Genomic DNA, 18,501 nt, shown 5'->3' on the forward strand with positions numbered 1-18,501 from the left:
GCCAGCATGGTTTAGCTAGGGGCTAGTCAAGATTTGTCAAGAATCTTGTCCATCAAAAAGCACAATGTAAATCTGAAGGTTATACCTACTGTCCAATTTTATTAGAATTGACACAACTTCATTGCTTGACCTTTAGGCTTGTTATACATTGAAATTGCGTTAAAAGGCAGTGACACCACATGTCAAACGTGATCACCTGTGACATATGTTAATGAGCGCTTGCACTTGCGATTTTGTGAGTGAAAGCAAGTAAGTGAAGCATGTAGTATCCGTAAAAAAGCACCACAACGCAAACGCACATGACCACAAGTGAAAATGCTAGTGTGGATGCTGTCAATAGAACCAATAGGATCCATTTTTAGGCATTTCCGAGTATTAAAAATATATGTGAAAGTATGTATTTGAAGTCCATGTGTAAGCCGCCTTAGGATTTCCTCAGTCACGGTGAAGAACTAATGGACATTTTTTCGAGTGTTTTATCCCTGAGTGAATAAACAGCCCCCACCTGACCCCCGAAACAACCACATTAGTCCAATGTGGAGAAGGTGGCACTGAATGCCATGTCTTATTATTCCAGCCATTATTATTTAATCCATTACAATATGTAACCCTATGTTGTAGCCATTTTATCATGTTAATACAATGGTTTTCAGATTAAGATAAAGAGAATAGGTTGTCAGGTTAGAACAAACCGTGGGAACACTTGAAATAAGATCAAAATTTGGTATATGATGGAATTTTAATATTGCTACAGTATTTTGTTGACCAAGGGTTTGAAATAAATGTTGTACATTTAAATGGTTACAAAAACAATCATTCTTTATAAAGGAATTGATGACTGAATTGTGCAACTTTACTATGCACCATATCATATGAGGATTAACCAATGAGTCAGTTAAAGTGACGGAGCAATGAAAATGTCCCTTTTAGTCAGGTACAATGTAGACTATAATGTACTAACATTTGTCAGGAATAGAATACCCATCACAAAATTTGGGTGAGGGCCTGATGATGCCACTCTAGCCTCCCAGGCCCCCACTCTGCTTTTGTAAGACTGGAGCTTCGTTGCACATGTGCCGGACCTACACATGTTCAGAAAAGCCCCCATGATGGTGACCTGGCATGGTCAGACCCTATACTGTCCGCACCCCCTGCAGTGGGTTTTGTTATTTTTGCCACACAAAGAAGAAACGTGCATCCACAAAAAAGTGAAACCTGATTTAATTCCTACAATATAAGCGGGGCCGCCAGCAGGGGTCTATGGCCGGTACAACTGTGAGGGGCCCAGACAGACTAGGGGGTCCTGGACAGAACCATTCATCCGTTCGGGCCCCTGGACTGTCCATGTCTCTTAGTCTTACTGACTGGCCCCCTTCTTCCCCATAATGCTGCTGCTCCCAGGCTCTGATAGGCTGGGAGCATGCGGCACAGGGACGTCATCACTGCGCGCTGGCCCCCAGTCTATCAGTGACCGGGAGCCGCCACATTGCAGAGGAGAAGGTAAGTTAATTGGATATTCATTTTATAGGGGAGGAGGAGATAGGAGAGGGGAACATTTACTGTGCTTGAGGGAAGAGGGAGATTACCTGTGATGTTATTGGGGGAGGGGTGAAGGGGACATTTACTGTGATGGGATGGGAGGAGAGGGGAACATTTACTGTGATTGGATGACGGGAGGGGAACATTCACTGGGATGGGATGGGGGGAGAGGGGAAAATTTACTGTGATGGGTTGAGGGGAGGGGAATATTTACTGGGATGGGATGGAGGAGGGGAACATTTACTGGGATGGGATGGGGGAGGGGAACATTTACTGTTATTGGATGGGGAGAAGGGGACATTGACTGTGATGGGATGGGAGGAGAGGGGAACATTTACTGTGATGGTATGAGGGGAGGGGAACATTTACTGGGATGGGATGGGAGGAGAGGGGAACATTTACTGTGATTGGATGAGGGGAGGGGAACATTTACTGTTATTGGATGGGGAGAAGGGGACATTGACTGTGATGGGATGGGAGGAGAGGGGAACATTTACTGTGATGGTATGAGGGGAGGGGAACATTTACTGGGATGGGATGGGAGGAGAGGGGAACATTTACTGGGATGGGATGGGGGGAGGGGAACATTTACTGTTACTGGGGGAGAAGAGAAAATATACTTGTATGAGGGGAGAAGGGAACATTTACTGTGATGGGATGGGATTGGGGGAAGGGAAGGGGAACATTTACTGCAATGGGATGGGGGAGGGGAACATAGTAATTACTCGAATGAGAAAGTGGGGGGAGGCATGTACTGTGATGAGGGAGAGGGGAGCATGTACAGCGGAGAGGGAGGATGCATGTATGGGGGAGGGGGCTGCCACATTGATTAGTACTGGGCCTTACAGCTTCTGATGACAGCTCTGAATTTAAGATTTTATATCTTGCAAAGTGCATACAATAAAATCCCTGCACATAAAATGCACTGCATTTTATATAAAGCTACACTACAACTGCCATACTCGTGGCTATATGGAAGGAGGAGAGCTTCCTGGAAGTTGCAAACTTGTATACATTTGATATAATTAAGAAGGTGTATATTAAACATTTTACATAATTAAGATATCATTACTAACTATGGGGAGGTTAAATAAAATTTGGAAATAGGACATGTTTATGTTCTTTTTCCGGCCTCTCCGTTCCCAACCACATAAGCTTATTCTGCATTAATAACATTGAGTATATGCTGCTATGTGTTTGGGCTTTTTTACATTCTCCTTTCTTGCATTGCCATCTAAAAGGGGGTTGCAAGAAGCTAATATGAAACTGGGAGTGGCTTCCAATTAAAAGGAGGCTAAGCCGGCATTATACAAAAGCACAAAAGGTATGAGTGCTCCACAGTTGTGCACGTTTAATATAAGCAATTTTTACGCTTAGTAATAATTTATACATAAAATATATCAGGGACCACGGCTTACGCTAGAGCATTGTTCACATGTGTGAAGACCCAGTGAATGTTATAATGCACTTTAGGTAATTTATTATCTCTAATTTTTCACTTTTCATGTCAAATGTGCCCTTTTAATTTGTAGATGTAAGTAATACTGGGTTTGAATAAGGTGTAATAAGCATTTATGAGAATAATAAACATGTAAGAGTAATTCTAGCACTCACAGCTGAATGCATAATTCTGGAAGGCAATCTAGGGCCTGCTTCATTAAGGATCTTAACTGAAGAAACTTCTTATGTCAGTCTCCTGGACAAAACCATGTTACAATGCAAGGGGTGCAAATTAGCATTCTGTTTGGCACATAAGTTAAATACTGACTGTTTTTTCATGTAGCACACAAATATCAACTTTAAATTTCAGTGTACAAATAAGCTATGAAGTATTTGTGTGTTACATGAAAAAACAGTCAGTATTTAACTTCTGTGCAAAACAGAAAACTAGTTTGCACCCCTTGCATTTAACATGGTTTTGTCCAGGAGACTGAAATAAGATACTTCTTCATTTAAGATCCTTAATGAATCAGGCCCCTAATCTGTAATCCTTATTTGTTAAATATGCTAGCAATTACTCTAACATATACTGGCAGTGTTACTATTCTGTAACTATTTTGAAGCTCTCTAGCTAAAATTACTGGGCTGCTGCGGAGTGAGTACTACACCAGTCTGAGTGGCATACCTTGCGCGCATGTCCAGAAAAGTTGGTGCAGACATATGTGCCTATGCAGATCTGTGTGATTCTGACATTTACGCAGGTGCGAATAGCGGATGCTTATAATAACAGTCCCCAGCACTAGCAAACTGCTTATGTCTAGCTACTTGCGAATGATCCACTAATGCTGATTGGTGATTTCTTAATTGCTTGAGCATATATTATGCTTTTGTGTGTGTTGAAGCAAAACTTTTTTCCATTTTGTATATGAAGAGTTGATTCTGTTTTGTTATAGAGATTTTAGCAGTTTTATTGCATACTTGCCTACTTTCGCAAAGCTCTTTCCCGGAGAGGGGCGTGGCTGGAGGGCGGGAGGGGCCAGGGCGCGGCCAAACGGGTCATTTTGGGACAAATGCCGTTTTGTCGCGGGGGCGCGGCCAAAATGATGCAGTTCACCACAAAACACGTCATTTAGTGGTGGCAGTGGCGGGATGCGGGAGATTTGCCAGCTCTCGGGAGAGTTGGCAAGTATGTTTTATTGATGCCTAATAGCAAATGTGTTTGTTGCAAATAAAATAACTGGTTAAAAACATGGGCGCAAGTGTAGCGTAAGTGTATGTGACGTTTTTCTCTCATACACCTAGTGGATATGCTACTGTTGCAATCCAGCACGCGTTTTAGATGGTTTCCGCTTTGCCTATTGCAGCTTTTTAATGAGCGCAAAGGTGTCTGCAATTTGGGCAGTAATGCTGCACCATTCCCTTTATGCCTAGTTTGTTGCTAATCAGAGAACAAAATCATATTTATTATATAAAAATCTTCAATTATGTTCATTATTGGCATGGACAACTGCTAAAGACTTCAACTTGAAGTTAGAAACTTTCTGGGTATGAAATGCAGTGCTAAAGTATGAGAATTTAAAATGTTTAAAAAGTTGGTGGACTATTGTTACATTCACCATGTATATTAAAGCTAGCACACATGTTATAGCACACTTTAAAATACAGTTTGTATCAGTCCATTTGTTTGTACAGTAGTAACACAATAGTCTCTAATGTGGGATATATGGCACGAGGTATGAGCAAGACAAAAATGATATTCACCTTATTATTGTGTGTTGGGTGATCTTTCTCACAGCCCAGGAAATTGCAGAGTAAACCTAGTTACACTGCTTGGCCCTTAAGAAGTTCACTATATCTACTTCAATTTCTTGGAGAAGAAAGGAAGACATCCTTATTATAATACAGGCATTGATTGGCCCATTCTCTAGGAGCTGACAATCAATAACTCCTTGGAAGCCAAGAGACATAGACCCATGACCTGTAGATTAAAGTTGTAGATTAGTACAACCATGCTTATTCTCCCTTTTGTTTATTGGTTTTAAGATAGCAATATTGGACTAACAAATATTCCTGTCTGATCCAGAAAGCCACTGTTTATTTATATTCTAGTTATGGCACTCTACACCTTCTTGTTTTTCAAACATGAGTGAAATTGCCACATTTCTCCTGCTAATGCATGTTCTAGGCTACAAGCTTCAGCAACAATTTGGGATCAGGTTACGAGACTAGCTACAACTGCTGCAGACCTGCTACGTGATAGGATTTTGTGGTCAGTTTTGTTATGAGGCTTGTATTTTTAGTTTAGATGTGTCTTTAGCGCAAATAAAAATGAGCATATTATTTGTTTTAGTTATTAAAATATATTTATCTAATGCAATAAAGCCGAATTAATCATGTATGTACTATTTGTATAATAGGAGAGACAGATTTGTTGATACGATGATGTCCATAAAGCGAAAGGACATTATACTGATATTATACAATATTACGTATACAGCTCTTTTGAATATCACATTCAGAAAACCAAGAAGGTCTGTAGTTATAGTTTGTGTTGGCCTAAGCTTTGCTATAAATATGCCCTAAAATAGTTACTGTACACCCCACATGTTGATGCCCCTCTGTTGAAAACTAACTTATATATTACTTTACTGGGAAAAATCAGGTGTTACTTAAAACTAAGGGTCTATTTATTGTATGGTTGCGGTAACCCTCATTATGTATTGCTGCGAAACAGTGCATATCGCTTTCTCCCGTGAGGTATCCAATTGATTTCTCCGGCATAAAGCTTTTGTTAAATAAAGTCTTTTGCTGGTGTTTATGCTAGAATTTTGTATCTTCACCGCTTGTTAAATAGACCCCCTAAGTAGCAAAAAAAAGTGGACAAAATGAGAAAAAAATTATTTAGATGATATTTTTCTCCAGTTTTCCTTTTTAGACATTTCAAATGTACGAAGGAATGCAGTTAATACAAGATTTATTTTCTTGTCCCAGTTTTGAGCCATTTTGGAACATAATACATAGCAGATCATAGAACTGGGGCAGAGGTCCTGCTTGTCTAGTAGAAAATGGGGTCCCTAAACATACTTGTCAATATGTGGACATCAAGATTCCCTTATTGCTACACTGGTGGGTCTGTACACATTAGGCAAGGAGCAGATATAATCACTGTAACCCTCTCACTGCCGCCTTGATGGTATTACAATTCTGCTGTATAACTTCCCTCAAATACATGTGTATTTCTGCCCTATACAGTCATGTGAAGAAGAAAGTGCACTCTCTTTCACAACTTTGTTTTTCCATGTAACCACTGGACAGGCCTGTGATATATTGATAGTATTACACACTCACCATTGCAGTGCCTCCACCCAGATCTCTCTGTTGTGCTCACAACAGTAATAGACTCCATTCACTAGGTTTAGACCCGGTAGATCTCCTGTAAATATGCTCAACTGTGTAAAGGGGGGATAAGCAGATGTGGCACGTTTATTAATGAATAAAAGAAAAGGGAAGGAGTGGTGTGAGGGTGTTGTTGGGGGGCAGTGGAGTAGCTGATCAAATGTAACATTTAAACACAGTTCTTTGTAAAATGGTTGAAGATGCAAACTATAGCAAAAGCAGTCTGTAATATTAATAACTGTCTACTGGTAAATTTAAGCAGTATATCTCACACTCTAACAATGTAAATTTTTATGTAACTGACAATATATCTACACTATATGAGCAAAAGTATTCGGACGCTTAACCATTACACCAACAGGGACTGTAATGACATTGTATTCATATACATGTACTTTAATATGGAGTTTGTCCCCCTTTTGCAGTGATAACAGCTTATATTCTTCTTGGAAGGCTTTCCACAAGATGTTGGAGTGTTTAGGTGAGAATTTGTGCCCATTCTTTGTGTAGACTATTAATGAGGTCAGGCACTGATGTTGGATGAGAAGGCCTGGCTTGCCGTCTCCATTCCAGTTCATCCCAAAGGTGTTCGATGGGGTTGAGGTCAGGGCTCTGTGTGGGTCAGTCAGGTTCTTCCACACCAAACTCATTAAACCATGTCTTTGTAGTCCTTGCTTTGTGCACTTTGGCACAGTCATGTTGGAATAGAAAAGGACCATCCCCAAACTGTTGCCACAAAGTTGGAAGCATAGCATTGTCCAAAATGACTTGGTATTCTGAAGCATTAAGATTGCCCTTTACAGGAAGGAGATGAGGAGCCTAGACAAAACCCTGAAAAACAGTCCCATACCATTATCCTTCCTCCACCAAACAGTGTTGGTGTGCTTTACACTACTCCACTAGTGCTTTACACTACTACACTAGTGGCATTGGTCTTGGTGATGTGGGGCTTGCATGCAAGTGCCCAGCCATGGAAACCCATACCATTAAGCTCTCGCCGCACAGTTTTTGTGCTTACATTAATGCCGGTATAAGTTCGGAACTCTATAGCTATGGAATCAGCAGAGCGTTGGTGACTTTTACGCACCATGCGCCTTAGCAGTTGTTGACCCTGCTCTGTGATTTTACGTTGTCTTTTGCTTTGTAGCTGAGTTGCTGTTGTTCCTAAACTCCTCTACTTTCTAATATCACTTACAATTGACTGTGGAATATCCAGCAGGGATGAAATTTCACGAACAGTCTTATTGCAAAGGTGGCTGTCACGGTTCTCAAACAGAAGTACAGCTAATAGTCATGAATTCGGTGAAAAACACTGTGTTTATTTGCAGAGAGGTGATAACAGGTAATAAGGAGCAGTGATAAATACCAGGTTCCAGCTGATGCAGCAAGTAGCATGAAATGTCCAGAAACAATCAGGTAAGGACAACAGGAAATGACATCAGGATTAGGACAACAGGAAAGGACATCACAGGATGGGACAACAATAACCAGCAATGACTGCTGGGAGGATCAGGTATATATAAGGGGAATGAGACACACCCAGGTGCATGAGAAAATTAGTGAACATACAGGTTAACTCCTTAAGCACAAGAATAATGCACGATAGCAGCACCTCTGGTGAAAAGAGGTACTGCTGGAACACAAAATAGAAATACAAATAATAGAATGACAAAAAGGCAGGAGCTGCCATGCAAGGCAGCATGTAATGCATACGCTGTAGGCAGATCATGACAGTACCCCCTCACTTAAGGGCGGATTCCAGACGCCCAATTACCAAAAATGTCTGAAATCATCGGAATCATAGTCCAGAATTGGGGGACCAGCAGAAAAGTCCTCGTCCATGGGTGGATGAGCAAAGGAGACTATGCCAGCTGCCAGTTCAAGCTCTGTAGACCTTGCTCTCTTTTTTCGCTTTTTCTTTTTGCGAGAATTCCCTGGAACAGCAGTTTGAACCAATTGGGTGGAGCACAAAGAAATCTCTAGGCCAGGTGAGATGGGTGGACCTGCTGACAATACAGAGGCCCCGAAACAAGGCATAGCGGGAGGTGTTGGTGAAAACTTGTTGATCACTGCCTCGACAAATAGTTGTAAGTCAGAAAGAATGGGGTGATCAGACTCAACAAAAGGGTTTGCCCATTCCATAGCCTCTCCTCTAAAATGTGTTAACAAAAACAAAACTTGCCTCTTTGGGTCACTGGCAAGGCTAGGTACTGAGGGGAAATAAGAAGCACAAAACCTCAGTAGAGCACTAAATTGAGAAAGGTGCCCCTCAAAGGTAGATGACAGCTCACACTTGGCACCCTTGGCAACGGATGGTTCGGACTTGGCAGCAGGCTTGACAGGAGACCCGGACTGGGCGGCAGGCTTGGGAGCAGGCCCGGACTGGGCGGCAGGCTTGGGAGCAGGCCCGGACTGGGCGGCAGGCTTGGGAGCAGGCCCGGACTGGGCGGCAGGCTTGGGAGCAGGCCCGGACTGGGCGGCAGGCTTGGGAGCAGGCCCGGACTGGGCGGCAGGCTTGGGAGCAGGCCCGGACTGGGCGGCAGGCTTGGGAGCAGGCCCGGACTGGGCGGCAGGCTTGGGAGCTGGCCCGGACTGGGCGGCAGGCTTGGGAGCTGGCCCGGACTGGGCGGCAGGCTTGGGAGCTGGCCCGGACTGGGCGGCAGGCTTGCCAGCACTTTGAGAAGCCTGAGGGCAGACAGCACTTTGAGAAGCCTGAGGGCAGACAGCACTTTGAGAAGCCTGAGGGCAGACAGCACCAAGTGGTAACTCGGGCTGGACCGCATGGACTGGCAACCCAGGCTGGACCGCATGGACTGGCAACCCAGGCTGGACCGCATGGACTGGCAACTCGGGCTGGACCGCATGGACTGGCAACTCGGGCTGGACCGCATGGACTGGCAACTCGGGCTGGACCGCATGGACTGGCAACTCGGGCTGGACCGCATGGACTGGCAACTCGGGCTGGACCGCATGGACTGGCAACTCGGGCTGGACCGCATGGACTGGCAACTCGGGCTGGAGGGACAGAACCCCCTCTGGAGCAGACTGTAAGAGCAGCGCCCCCTCTGGAACAGTCGGTAAGGGCAGCGCCCCCTCTGGAGCAGACGGTAAGGGCAGCGCCCCCTCTGGAGCAGACGGTAAGGGCAGCGCCCCCTCTGGAGCAGACTGGAAGGGCAGCGCCCCCTCTGGAGCAGACTGGAAGGGCAGCGCCCCCTCTGGAGCAGACTGGAAGGGCAGCGCCCCCTCTGGAGCAGACTGGAAGGGCAGCGCCCCCTCTGGAACAGACTGGAAGGGCAGCGCCCCCTCTGGAGCAGACGGTAAGGGCAGCGCCCCCTCTGGAGCAGACGGTAAGGGCAGCGCCCCCTCTGGCGCAGACTGGAAGGGCAGCGCCCCCTCTGGAGCAGACTGGAAGGGCAGCGCCCCCTCTGGAGCAGACTGGAAGGGCAGCGCCCCCTCTGGAGCAGACTGGAAGGGCAGCGCCCCCTCTGGAGCAGACTGGAAGGGCAGCGCCCCCTCTGGAGCAGACTGGAAGGGCAGCGCCCCCTCTGGAGCAGACTGGAAGGGCAGCGCCCCCTCTGGAGCAGACTGGAGCTCAGGAACAGAGACAGCGGCTGAAGACTCAAAACCGGACACAGTGGCAGGAGACTCGGAACCGGACACAGTGGCAGGAGACTCGGAACCGGACACAGTGGCAGGAGACTCGGAACCGGACACAGTGGCAGGAGACTCGGAACCGGTCACAGTGGCAGGAGACTCGGAACCGGACACAGTGGCAGGAGACTCGGAACCGGACACAGTGGCAGGAGACTCGGAACCGGACACAGTGGCAGGAGACTCGGAACCGGACACAGTGGCAGGAGACTCGGAACCGAACACAGTGGCAGGAGACTCCAAGCTGGAGGCAGATGATGTGACCTCAGAGCTGGAGGCAGATGATGTGACCTCAGAGCTGGAGGCAGATGATGTGACCTCAGAGCTGGAGGCAGATGATGTGACCTCAGAGCTGGAGGCAGATGATGTGACCTCAGAGCTGGAGGCAGATGATGTGACCTCAGAGCTGGAGGCAGATGATGTGACCTCAGAGCTGGAGGCAGATGATGTGACCTCAGAGCTGGAGGCAGATGATGTGACCTCGGCACAGGAGACAGAGGCTGGCACCTCGGCACAGGAGACAGAGGCTGGCACCTCGGCACAGGAGACAGAGGCTGGCACCTCAGCACAGGAGACAGAGGCTGGCACCTCGGCACAGGAGACAGAGGCTGGCACCTCGGCACAGGAGACAGAGGCTGGCACCTCGGCACAGGAGACAGAGGCTGGCACCTCGGCACAGGAGACAGAGGGAATGGGTGCCTCAGGACAGGCGGCTGGAGCTGGCAGATTGGGTCTCTTCGCAGAGAACAGGAATGCTGGAGCATAAACAGATTTGGAGTGCCGAGAGGAAACAACAGGAGATGGTTCAGTAAGCTGACGTGGTCTACGGACAGGACAGTCCTGCAAGAAATGTGCATTGCTGGCACAGTAGAGACACAGTTTGTTGGTTACTCTGCGCTGTCGCTCCACTTCGGTCAGATGGGGGCGTGGCCCACTTGTGAACCGGGCATTAGTTAAACTGCAGTTGTTAGTTAAATGCAAATTTGACATGGTATTATTGCAAGGTGTTGGCGGCACGGATTCAGCAGCAGACAGAGTTGGCTGGGTCAAATCAACAGCATTAGATTTCAGTGAAACCGTCTCTGATAGTCTCCTGAGTGGGTCCGAAAGCAAAGCGGAAAATCCGGCCAGCTGGGAGCGCAACAATATAATGTCCATTTGTAAGGTTTGTAGCAGGGGTGATTCCATGATAGGTAAAACAGACATGTTGCAAAAGACAAATGAAAACTTGATTGCAGCAAAAAAAGTCCCAGAATAAAACAAAACTTTCACCTGACTCCAAAGCTGTTTTTTAGGCTGGTTATACTTAGGGATGTGCACCGGCGACTTTTGAGGTCTCGTGTTTTGTGTTTTGGATCCGGATTTTCGTTATTTTTGAGGTTCGGATTTGTCTCGCAAAACACTTGACGAAAGGTCTCGGTTCGGATTTAAGGTATTGGATTCGGATTTTTTTTGAAAAAAACATAAAAAGTTTAAAAATCAAGTTTTTGGGCTTATTTTCACTCCTAGGCTATTATTAACCTCAATAACATTTAATAACAAGCATTTCCACTAATTTACAGTGTATTCTGAACACCTCACAATATAGTTATTAGTCCAAAACGTTGCAACAAGGTATCTTTCTGGACTGCGTAGAGGAGTGGGTCACCACAATATATATTAAAAACCCTGAACTTTTATGATTCGCACCAATAAATGTACCTGGACTGCGTAGAGGAGTGGGTCACCACAATATATATTAAAAACCCTGAACTTTTATGATTCGCACCAATAAATGTACCTGGACTGCGTAGAGGAGTGGGTCACCACAATATATATTAAAAACCCTGAACTTTTATGATTCGCACCAATAAATGTACCTGGACTGCGTAGAGGAGTGGGTCACCACAATATCTTAAAAACCCCGAACTTTTATGAATCGCACCAATAAATGTACCTGGACTGCGTAGAGGAGTGGGTCACCACAATATATTAAAAACCCTGAACTTTTATGATTCGCACCAATAATTGTACCTGGACTGCGTAGAGGAGTGGGTCACCACAATATAAATTAAAAACCCTGAACTTTTATGAATCGCACCAATAATTGTACCTGGACTGCGTAGAGGAGTGGGTCACCACAATATCTTAAAAACCCTGAACTTTTATGATTCGCACCAATAATTGTACCTGGACTGCGTAGAGGAGTGGGTCACCACAATATCTTAAAATCCCTGAACTTTTATGATTCGCACCAATAATTGTACCTGGACTGCGTAGAGGAGTGGGTCACCACAATATCTTAAAAACCCTGAACTTTTATGATTCGCACCAATAATTGTACCTGGACTGCGTAAAGGAGTGGGTCACCACAATATATTAAAAACCCTGAACTTTTATGATTCGCACCAATAATTGTACCTGGACTGCGTAGAGGAGTGGGCACTGGGCACCACAATAAAATATATAAAAAACCTTCAACAGATCTGCATTACACTACACATACGGCTGCTCCTCCATCCTCTCCATCATATACATGTTGGAGTTTTAGCGTGTGACAACCTCTTGTTTTTGATAATGTCAGTGCATTTTGAATATTTTTCAATTTGCCCCACACCACTGAATGTACTTTATCTATGATACGCAATACGCATCTATCTATCTTGACTGCGTAGTGTGGTGGCCCCGGTACACAATTTGGTACCGAGGCCACAATATAATTAAAAAACCCTCCACGTGTCAGAATTCCACCAAACAAGTATCTGGACTGCATAGTGGGGTGGCCCCGGTACCCAATTTGATACCGGGGCCACAATACCTCCTCCAAACATGGTACAGACAATTCGTCATTGAGATCCCAGACAGACAGGGTCAAAGTGTTATTGTTTGACTTTGTAAACCCAAAAAACTGTCCCTGTTGCACATAGTCGTGCAATGAAGACTGACTTTTTCATTTAAAGGCACGATCTTTCAAGTGTAGTGTTTGTAAGTCTAAGTCATATTATACTTTTGGTAAAATTGGTTTATTTTGTTCCTCTTTATGGTAATTAGTAATAGAATTAAAGTATGAAATAGAATTAAAGTATGAAATAGAATTAAAGTATGAAATAGAATTAAAGTATGAAATAGAGTGGTATAGAGTTGTAGTGTGGTATAGATAGAGTGGTCCACACAATATAATAATAAAACCCTCAACTGGTCTGAATTCCACCAAACAAGTATCTGGACTGCGTAGTGTGGTGGCCCCGGTACACAATTTGGTACCGGGGCCACAATGTAATTAAAAAATTGGGCATCAACTGTCACCGTTGTTTAATATCTGATACACCTAAATATGGACTGCACAGTGGAGTGGCCCCGGTAGTAAATTTGGTGCCGGGGCCACAATACCTCCTCCAACTTCCAAGTGTAGTGTTTATAAAGACAGACAGCGTCGAAGTGTTATTAGTTGACTTTCTTAACCCTAAAATTGTCCCTGTTGCAAATATTCGTGCAATGGACAGTTACTTTTTTATTGAAAGACTCAAGCTGTCAAGTGTAGTGTTTATAAAATATAAACAACAATACAGTAGTTTTAGAGCACGTCAATACCTCTTGTTTTAAATTATGACACGGCATTTTACTTTTGGTTTAATTTCTTGTATTTTTTTAAATTTGGTTTTACTTTTTGAACATGGCAAACGACTGTTGATTGGTCATATAATGCCAAAAAAAAAGGTCCAAGATGGAATTGTCCTTGGGCCCTCACACCCACCCTTATGTTGTTGAAATAGGACATGCACACTTTAACAAACCAATCATTTCAGCGACAGGGCCTACCAAACAACTTTGGCTGAAATGATTGGTTTGTTTGGGCCCCCACACCAAAAAAGCTATTCATCTCTCCCTGTACAGACTAAACAGGCTCTACTGAGGCAAGATGTCGTCCTCATCCTCAACCTCTGATTCCTCTCCCCCTACAGTGTGTACTTCCTCCTCATCACACATTATCAATTCGTCCCCGCTGGACTCCACAACCACAGGTCCCTCTGTAGTATCTGGAGGGCAGTGCTGTACTTCATTGAGGAATTGATTATTCATTTTTATAAACATCATTTTTTCAACGTTGTGAGGAAGCAACCTCCTTCGCCGCTCACTGACCAGGTTCCCCGCTGCACTAAAAACTCTTTCCGAGTACACACTGGAGGGGGGACAACTCAGGTAAAATAGAGCCAGTTTGTACAGGGGCTTCCAAACTGCCTTTTTTTCCTGCCAGTAACAATATGGACTGTCTGACATGTCTACTTGGATGGTGTCAGCAAAGTAATCATCCACAATTTTTTCTATTGTGACAGCATCCAATGCAGCGAGAGTAGACATGTCTGCAATGGTTGGCAGGTCCTTCAGTCCGGACCAGATGTTATCAGCATCCCCGCCAGTGCCTCTTTTGGGAAAACTGAGCTTTTTCCTCGCAGCCATAGATGTGGAAGAAAATGAGGGTGGAGCTGTTGGCATGTCACGGTCCTCTTCAGAGGACAATCTCCTGACCAGCAGGTCTTTGCACCGCTGTAGACTTGTGTCCGCCGGAAACAGAGACACAACATACGCTTTAAACCGAGGATCGAGCACGGTGGCCAGAATGTATTCCTCTGACTTTAAAAGAGTGACCACCCTCGGATCCTGGCAAAGCGTACGAAGGGCTACATCCACAAGAGCTACATGCTTGGTGTAATCGCAATGGCTTACCAGCTCCTCCCTCACTTTCTCCAGCTGCTTCTGCAACAGCCTGATCAGGGGAATGACCTGACTCAAGCTGGCAGTGTCGGAACTGACTTCTCGTGTGGCAAGTTCAAATGGCTGCAGAACCTTGCACAACACGGAAATCAGTCTCCACTGCGCTTGACTGAGGCGCATCCCCACTCCTTTGCCTATGTCGTAGGTGGCTGTGTAGGCCTGAATGGCCTTTTGCTGCTCCTCCATCCTCTGCAGCATATAGAGGGTGGAGTTCCAGCGCGTCACAACCTCTTGTTTGAGGTGATGGCAGGGCAGGTTCATGCTTTTTTGATGTGCCTCTAGTCTGCGGTAGGCACTGGCTGAATGCCGAAAGTGTCCAGCAATTTTGCGCGCCACCGCAAGCATCTCCTGCACACCCCTGTCACTCTTGAGGTAATGCTGCACCACCAAATTAATGGTGTGGGCAAAACATGGGACGTGCTGGAAATTGCCCATATTTAATGCCCGCACAATGTTACTGGCATTGTCTGACACCACAAATCCCCATGAGAGTCTAAGTGGGGTAAGCCACTGGGAGATAATTTCCCTCATTTTCTCTAATATGTTGTCAGCGTTGTGCCTCTTATTAAAGCCTGTAATGCACAATGTTGCCTGCCTTTGCATGAGCAGCCATTTTGTAGATGCTGCTACTGATGCAGCTGTTGCTGTTGCTGCGGAAGGGGATGCATCTACCCAGTGGGCTGTCACAGTCATATAGTCCTTCGTTTGCCCAGAACCACTTGTCCACATGTCCGTGGTTAAGTGGACAGTGGGTACAACCGCATTTTTAAGAGCACTGAGGACACTTGATCGTACTTCTCTGTACATTTTTGGTATCGCCTGCCTAGTGAAGTGGAATCTCGAGGGGATTTGGTACCGGGGACACAATACCTCCATCAACCCTCTAAATCCCACTCCACTGATGGCGGACACCGGTCGCACGTCTAACACCAACATTGCAGTTACAGCCGCAGTTATACGCTTTGCAATAGGGTGACTACTATCGTATTTTGTGGTCATGGCAAACGACTGTTGGACGGTCAATTGTTTTGTGAAAGACTTAGCGGTCTTACGACTTCCCCTCTGGGAAGATGACCGACTAACAGCAGCAACAGCAGCAGTGGCAGTAGTAGGCGTACCGCTGCAGGATTCCTCGGATGAATCCCGTATTGAGGAGGTTGACTTGGGCTGCAGGACTGAATCTGATGGAGATTGTGGAGGAAGTTGACGAGGAGGGTGTTGCTGGTGTGTATCCAACTGGACCACGGGATTTAGGTGTCCCTGTACCGATGAGGGTCCTAGCCCCAGTTCCTGAACTAACCACTGAACTATGAAGGTTATTCAGGTGACGTATAAGGGAGGATGTTCCTAGGTGGGCAAGATCCTTACCCCTGCTTATTTGAGCTTTACATAAGCTACATATGGCCATACATTGGTTGTCTGGATTTGGATAAAAATAACTCCAGACCGAAGAGGTGCATTTTTTGGTCTTCTGACCAGGCATGACGATGGGCTTTTTCATCCCATGGACATCAGCTGTTTCCCCCCCTGGTGCCTCATTTACAATAACCACATCACCATCCTCATCATCAAGTTCCTCCACAGCGCCAGCTACATCATCAATAGCCTCCTCCCGAGCCACCTCTTCCCGTACAGTGATGGGAAGGTCAGGCTTGACAACCACCAACACCCTTGGACTCGCCTTGGGGATTTGTGATAATTTCTCTTTAGAAGGCAGAGTTGTTTGCTGTTTTGTTGCTGACAGCATAACTCTCTTCAATTTTTTGTAGGGGGGGGGGAGGAGGAGGAGGGCTAAGATCCGTGGGTGAAGCTGAACCACTAGTCATGAACACGGGCCAGGGCCTAAGCCGTTCCTTGCCACTCCGTGTCGTAAATGGCATATTGGCAACTTTACGTTTCTCCTCAGATGATTTAAAGTTTCTCTTTTTGCTACTTTTTCTTAACTTGGGCTTTTTGGATTTTACATGCCCGGTACTACGAGATTGGGCATCGGGCTTGGAAGACGACGTTGATGGCATTTCATCGTCTATGTCATGACTAGTGGCAGCAGCTTCAGCATTAGGAGGAAGTGGGTCTTGATCTTTCCCTACTTTATCCTCCAAATTTTTGGTCTCCATTATATGTAGCACAAGATACTGCAGAATGTGTGAACTTGGTAATATTGCAGTACCAATGGACTTATACTGCTGGATTGGTTTTGCAAATTTGGTTATAATTATTATATATTTATTTTTTTTTTTAAATTTTTTATTTTTTTTTACTTTTTTTTAATTTTTAAAAAACTTGGGAATAGTGGGGAAAAAACTATGCCCTTAGAAGCACAGAGCACAGGACACAGCACCACTGGACTGAACAGGACACGGCACAGGACCCAGCAGCACTACGGAACTCAGCAGGACAGAGCACAGGACACAGCACCACTGGACTGATACTGCAGAATGTGTGAACTTGGTAATATTGCAGTACCAATGGACTTATACTGCTGGATTGGTTTTGCACATTTGGTTATAATTATTATATATTTATTTTTTTTTTTAAATTTTTTTACTTTTTTTTTATTTTTTAAAAACTTGGGAATAATGGGGAAATAACTATGCCCTTAGAAGCACAGAGCACAGGACACAGCACCACTGGACTGAACAGGACACGGCACAGGACCCAGCAGCACTACGGAACTCAGCAGGACAGAGCACAGGACACAGCACCACTGGACTGATACTGCAGAACACAGCACAGCACAGCACAGCACAGCACTAAACAGCACAGAACTAAACAGCACAGAACTAAACAGCACAGAACTAAACAGCACAGAACTAAACAGCACAGAGGACCACCTAACACACCCTCCCTCTACCCTGATCAATGCCCGAGTGAAGATGGCGGCGACTAGCGGGGAATTTATAGGATCCGAGTATCGCGAGATCCGACAACGGGATTATGAGTCAGAGCCTCAGTTTCACTTTTGAATTTGGCGCCAATACCCGGATCTGTCTTGGATCCGACTCGGATCCGCAACGTTCGGGTGGGCTCGGATTTCATAAATCCGAGTGCGCTCATCCCTAGTTATACTGTCACGGTTCTCAAACAGAAGTACAGCTAATAGTCATGAATTCGGTGAAAAACACTGTGTTTATTTGCAGAGAGGTGATAACAGGTAATAAGGAGCAGTGATAAATACCAGGTTCCAGCTGATGCAGCAAGTAGCATGAAATGTCCAGAAACAATCAGGTAAGGACAACAGGAAATGACATCAGGATTAGGACAACAGGAAAGGACATCACAGGATGGGACAACAATAACCAGCAATGACTGGTGGGAGGATCAGGTATATATAAGGGGAATGAGACACACCCAGGTGCATGAGAAAATTAGTGAGCATACAGGTTAACTCCTTAAGCACAAGAATAATGCACGATAGCAGCACCTCTGGTGAAAAGAGGTACTGCTGGAACACAAAATAGAAATACAAATAATAGAATGACAAAAAGGCAGGAGCTGCCATGCAAGGCAGCATGTAATGCATACGCTGTAGGCAGATCATGACAGTGGCATCCTATCACAGTACCACGCTTGAAGTCATTGAGCCACTCAGAACGACCCATTTTGTATCACAAATGTTTGCAAATGGAGACTGCATGGCTAGGTGCCTGATGTTATACACCTCTGGCAATGGGTCTGATTGAAACACCTGAATTCAATAATTAACAGGTGTGGTTAAATACT

General features: G+C 45.2%; 1 protein-coding gene across 2 annotated transcripts in view; it reads left to right on the forward strand.

Moving 5' to 3' along the window:
* Window positions 1-18,501, forward strand: part of SOBP (sine oculis binding protein homolog) — a 177,807-nt gene that overhangs the window by 68,512 nt on the left and 90,794 nt on the right. The gene's annotated exons all lie outside the window — the stretch shown is intronic.

Source organism: Mixophyes fleayi, chromosome 3 (assembly GCF_038048845.1).
Source record: "Mixophyes fleayi isolate aMixFle1 chromosome 3, aMixFle1.hap1, whole genome shotgun sequence".
Classification (NCBI taxonomy): Eukaryota; Metazoa; Chordata; class Amphibia; order Anura; family Limnodynastidae; genus Mixophyes; species Mixophyes fleayi.